This window comes from Lithobates pipiens, unplaced genomic scaffold, assembly GCF_037356315.1.
Source record: "Lithobates pipiens isolate NorthernLeopardFrog02 unplaced genomic scaffold, aLitPip1_a1.2 Scaffold_22, whole genome shotgun sequence".
NCBI lineage: Eukaryota > Metazoa > Chordata > Amphibia > Anura > Ranidae > Lithobates > Lithobates pipiens.
The window spans coordinates 748676-755268 of NW_027507784.1; positions in this window are offsets into that span (position 1 = coordinate 748676).

Consider the following 6593-nt stretch of genomic DNA (forward strand, 5'->3'; position numbering starts at 1 on the left):
TGCCCCGTCATTGCTGTTCCTTGGGGGGGGAGAGGGAATAGTGCCCCGTCATTGCTGTTCCTTGGGGGGGGAGGAATAGTGCCCCGTCATTGCTGTTCCTTGGGGGGGGAGGAATAGTGCCCCGTCATTGCTGTTCCTTGGGGGGGGGGGGGAGGGAATAGTGCCCCGTCATTGCTGTTCCTGGGGGGGAGGGAATAGTGCCCCGTCATTGCTGTTCCTTGGGGGGGAGGGAATAGTGCCCCAAGGAACAGCAATGACGGGGCACTATCTCCCCCCCCCCCCCGGAAACAGCAATGATGGGGCGCTCCCCCCCCCAGAACACCAGTGATGGTGCACTTGTCCTCCCATAAATACCAAGATGAATGCTTTGCAAAGTTCACTATATTTTAAAAGTTGGCTGCTACCTTATTGCAGCTCGGCGCTCACGTGACCGGTCACCGGCTGCTTCTCTCCTCTCTCGAGGCAGCAAAGCGAGCGGGGCTGAGAATACCCCGCTGACGTCAGCAGAGAGAGGCAGACGTGCCTGGTCACATGAGAGGTATACAGCGGCGTCGGCCTTTTACACAGGGCATTGTAACACTCGGACACGGGACTGAAAGGCAGGGAAGATGGTGCGTGCCGTTAGCAGGCCAACTAATCGATAATAATAATCAATGAAAATCGTTGTCAACAATTTTCATTGATTATTATCGATTAGTTGGCCTGCTGACAACGATTTTCATTATTATCGATTAATCGTTTCAGCCCCTTATATACACAAACACACACACAGGCCCCAGCTAATAAAATGGTGGTCGTTGCAATTTTTTTTTTTTTTAATTATTGAATGTGATAAAAAAAAAATAAGAAAAAATATTTTTGGGGGGGGGGGGGAATAAATAACTCACACTCTATCCCAATTTTTTTCTATAATGTGAAAGATGTTAAGCCGAGTAAATAGATAACAAACATGTCCCACTTTAATAGAAATCAAAGCGCTTGTGGAACGGCTCCAATTTTAAAGTGCTGAAAAGCATTTCTTTTCCTAGTCGGGACGTTTCCATTTCTTGTGATATGAGGAGTGCCGATGCGTTTTTCTGGGTAAAGGTTCAATACTTGAGCGAGGAAGTTGTGAACATGGCGGAACCTCCAGGACAATGCAATATGGAAGAGCACAGGACCAGGATCGAGTTCCTGCTTCTCCGAGGGAAAGGCGCGATCCACGATGAAATGTCACAAACCTTGGGTGACAGCGGCCCTTCATATGCAACAGTTAAGGTGGAGCTCCACCCGACAGTGGAACATTCGCTTTAAAACACTCCTCACCCCCTTACATGCCACATTTGGCATGTCATTTTTTTTGGGGGAGGGGGGCTTAGTTTTGAGTGGGACTTCCTGTCCCACTTCCACCTACGGGCCGCCTAGGTGACTCCTCCTCTCCCCCTAGCTGGCCCCTCCCTCTCGGCAAGATTGTTCACTGGGAGAGCGCAGTGCAGCCGCAAGCTGTCAGGGCCAGGTGTCCACAGTTCCAATGAAGGCGCCGGGGAGAGGAGCGAGGCTCCGTGCGGCCGCATCGCTGGACCGTGGAACAGGTAAGTGGCTGGTTATTGAAAGTCCACCGCTACACTTTTTGTAGCTGCTTACTTTTTTTGTTTGCTAACAGCCCAGAACTCCGCTTTCAAATGTAAGGTTGCCAATTTTTTCGAACTGCCCATTTCGGTGAAGAAAGTGGAAGGCCCTGTTTCTGTCTCTTTTCCTGCAAATGTGAAAGTCATCCATGACATGATCACGGAGAACCGCCGACTATCAACCAAAAGTATTGGTATATATCTGGGAATATCACGTGAGAGAGAGTTGGTGCCGTTATCCACAATGACTTGGAAATGAGAAAGCTTGCAGCAAAGTGGATCCCAAAACTTGACAGGAAATAGGATTTTTGTACTCACCGTAAAATCCTTTTCTCTGAAGTTCATTGAGGGACACAGCTCCTTTAATCTTGACCTTAGGGTTATATCACCACCTTCAGGAGAGGACTAGGCAGAACACACAAAAAAACAGTCCTACTGGCTATACCCCCTCACACTGCTTCCAGCAGCTCAGTTCGTCAAAAAGCAGTACAAACATGAATACGAGGGGAGGGAGCTGTGTCCACCAATGAACTTCAGAGAAAAAGGATTTTACGGTGAGTACAAAAATCCTATTTTCTCTTTCGTTCATTGACGGACACACCACTTTAATCTTGACCTTAGTGACGTCCCCAAACAGTGTCAAAGAAACGAGGGGTGGGAACAGCAAACAAACAACAACTCCACCCATAACAACCAGAGCTCCTCCACTGAGGAGTTGCAACCTTAAACAGGCGCCTGCAAAGCCTTGTGGCCGAAGCAAGGATCCGAAGATGCGCTCACATCAACCTTGTAAAATTTAGTGAAAGAGAACGGACGGCCACGTCACCGCCTTACACACCTGAGAAACAGACGCTTGATGTCGGAAAGCCCAAGAGGCACCAATTGCCCTGGTAGAATGTGCCCTGACAGGAAAGAGGTGGGGGGGGGGGGGGTGCCGCCCCCTTATGGCATAAGCCTGAACCACGATCTGCCTGCTCCACCAAGAAATGGTGGCCGATGAGACCGCCAGGCCCTTCTTCTTCGGACCATTCACTGATACAAAAAGCGAGTCCGACCTCCGAAAAGGAGCCGTAACAGACAGATGCACCCGCAGAGCCCGGACCACGTCCATCCAAGGAATGCAAAGCCACCTCTTTGGGGTGTGACAGCCGAGGACAGAAGGACGGAAGCACAATGTCATCATTTAGATCATGGGTCTTCAAACTATGGTCCTCCAGTTATTCAGGAACTACAATTCTCATCATGCCTAGTCATGTCTGTGAATGCCAGAGTATTACAATGCCTCATGGGATTTGTAGTTTGGCAACAGCTGGAGGGCCGCAGTTTGAGGATCCCTGATTTAGATGAAAAGCCGAAACGACCTTTGGAGGAAACGAAGGCTGTGGGCGCAGCTTATCCTTGTGGAGGACCAAGTAGGGAGACTTGTATGACAAGGCCGCCAACTCAGAAACCCTCCTGGCAGATGTAACGGCCACTAGAAAGACTACTTTCTGACAGTGTCAATAAGGGGATCTCCCTGATGTTCTCAAACGGCGGTTTCTGAAGCACCGAGAGCACCAGATTCAAATCCCACAGAGGCAGCGGTGGTCCAACCCGGAGGGGCCACATGTCGACCCCCCTGAACAAACGTACTGACCAAGGATCACTGAAAAAAGAGACAGCCAAAGCTGATACCTCAAGCACCATTAAGGGGCAGATCAGTTTCTGATCCACTCCTCTCTGCAAAAAAAAGCAGGATCCTGGAAACTGAGTATGTGCGCGGACGCCACCCCATCTCCTCACACCTGGAGATGTAGGCCTTCCACGTACGATGATAAATCTTCAGAGACGATGACTTCTGTGCCCTCAGCATTGTGGAGATTACTGAATCCGACAGACCTCAGTCCCGTAGTACCGGGCTTTCAACAGCCATGCCATTAAAGCCAGTGACGGTAAAGCAGGAATGAAGTATTAGACCTTGAGACAGAAGGTCCTCTCGCATCAGCAGCCCCCAAAGCACATCCGCCACCATTCTGACTATGTCAGCGTACAAGGGACACCGAGGCCATTCTGGGGCAATCAGATCACCGGAATCCCCTCGGCCTCCACTCTGCGAAGCAGATGTGGTAGAAGTTTGGGGGGGGGGGCATAAATCAGCCGATAACGCCCCCATAGAGCCACCAACGCATCTGCCGCATCCACCCAGGGATCTTTTGACCTAGCCACAAACCTGTGTACCTTTCAGATTGAGTCGAGAGGCCAGGAGATCCACATCTGGCGTGTCCCACCTTAGGCAAAGGAGCCTAAGCTTTCCCCAGAAGACGGTGGGGGGTGTTTTTTACCCCCCCTTGAGCCCGTACGCTGCTTCCACCCTGGCAACAAAGGCCGTCAGGACCGCCGACAGAGCGGCTATAGGCACCGCAGGTGCAGGGGGAACCGGTTGCCATAACAGGGATGTCTGGGGAAGAAGCACCAGCTTCTGATACCATGCTGACCCACTCTCACCTGTCACCACTTAGCAACCTAAGGCAAGTGGCACAAAATGTCCACCCTCCTAGCTGCCACAGACTGAGGGGCCCCTCCGCAGGACTCACCACCCTGACCCAGGTACTGCACTGTGCTGCTGTCCGCTCTCCCCTGCATCAGTCACAAGGTGTTCTGTGTAAAAAGCACGCTGTTCTAGAAAGAAACAAGCACCCAGCACTAGAGGTAAAACTACCTGAGGCTATTAGAAAATGGCCACCAGCTGCCTCAGCAAAAAAAAAAAACATCTGACGGCACCGGGAAAATGGCTGCCGGACCTCCAGAAAATGGCTGAAAGGCAAAAAAACAAAAAACTGGCTGTGGCTACAGCAAAATGTCTGCGGTCCACGCGGCGGCCTCCCCACATGGCATACACACCAAAACACCCCGCCATGCCCCAGGAACAGGGAAGAGGACAAGCAGACCCCCCAACACCCAGCGCAGCCCCCTGCTAGGACCCGAGCCCCCCCGGCCAGCTACATACACCACACCCCCATGTGCCCAGTCACACAGTGGAGGGAGGAGAAAGGGGGGGGGGGAAGAGAGAGAGAGACCCCCTAGTTGACCTTCCAGCAAATGCCCAGCTGCTCCATCCTGCCGAGAAAGGTGGAAACATACCTGCCCCTCCTGTAGGGACTGCTGGACGCATTCCACGGACAGACCCATCGCCCGAGCAGTACGGGGTGGCTGTCGGCCAACAGCAATAGCCCAGTCATACGTGTGCCCCGAAGCATATAGCTCACCGGCCGCGTCGTGGCCGACCCACCACATAGCTAAGGTCTGCAGGCGCTCAATGGCCAAGCTGGGAAGACTACAAGGATCTATTACACAGCCCGGCTGTTTTCTGTGATCTACAATAATCAAAAATGCAGAAAAAATTCCCAGGATCAATGGTCCCCACCGGTCCTTCTCCTACACTAGGCAGAAAAATACTGAGCTGCTGGATGCAGTGCGAGGGGTAATGGCCAGTAGGACCGCCCCCTGGCCAGTGCTGTGCGGTTTTGCTGTTTTTAACATGTTTTGCCTAGTCCTCTCCTGAAGGTGGCGATATAACCCTAAGGTCAAGGTGAAGATGCTGTGATCGTCGATGAATGAAAGAGAAACAGGCCTCCCACTGGGGCTTTCAACACCGAAATGGCCAGCGCAAGGCCAGAGCATCCCAGCGCAAGGCCAGTTTCTGTCAAAATTATTGGGATCCACTTTGCTGCAAGCTCTCATTTCCAAATCGTGGATAACGGCACCAACTCTCTCACGTGATATTCCCAGATATGTAGCAATACTTTTGGTTGATATTCGGCGGTTCTCCGTGATCATGTCATGGGTGGCTTTCACAGAGACAGAAAGAGGGCCTTCCATTGGTTTTCTCAATTTCAAGACCGAAATGGGCAGTTTTAAAATTGACAGCCCAACATTTACCTGTTGCATATGAAGGGCCGCCGTCACCCAACGTTAGTGGCACTTCATGGTGGATCTGCTTCGCACCTTTCCCTCGGAGGGGCAGGAACACGATCCTGGTCCTGTGCTCTTCTACATTGAATGTTTCTGCCATGTTCATTTTGCACCTGAAGAAGAGAGAGAAGATCTAACCATAAGTTGTTGATTTTTGCACCATTGAATATAGACAAATTGGCCAGTAGACCCGGCAATTTACAGCTTCCTCGTTTTTCTGGGTAAAGCTCAATACAGATCAGCACCCCCTTGTAGGAATAGGGCACAACGGGTCCTCTTTATTGTGAGATCTGAGGGCTAGAAGCTCTCACATCTCTCTCCAGTATGCTGGAAAGCCTGACAGCAAACCAAAAAAAGTCGGTGTTTAAATCTGCCGGTGCTGGACGGGACGTCGTGACTTCGCTTTCGGCCTCTAAGGGTCATAGAGCTGGCCACGGACCAGATGGTCTCCCGGCCCTCTCTATGGTAAACTGCCGCCGGATTCATTCTCCGGTGTAGTGTCACATTTTGCTGCCTATCACAGGATGCTGCGGAAGGGTCGTTGCCGCCAGAAATTGCGTACTGCGCATGCGCGATGCGTTCCAAACACTCGCGCCGTGCGTTCCAACATAGTTTCGGCAATACAGTTCAGCGAAACCATCACATAATGTTACGGAAGTGACGTTACACACAACACAAACACTGGGCCGTGCGTCACAACACTAATACTTCCCTTGTTACCTAGTATCATTTACCAACCATGCTGAGCTACGTGCCGTGTTAGGTTTTGCATTGCTGGGACTTGTAGTGCCTATCCTGAGCTACATGCTTCAATGTTCAGTGTCCTCATCCCTATCCCCGAGCTTCAATGTTCAGTGTCCTCATCCCTATCCCCGAGCTTCAATGTTCAGTGTCCTCATCCTTATCCCCTGCTTCGATGAGGACACTGAACATTGAAGCATGGGGATAGGGATGAGGACACTGAACATTGAAGCATGGGGATAGGGATGAGGACACTGAACATTGAAGCATGGGGATAGGGATGAGGACACTGAA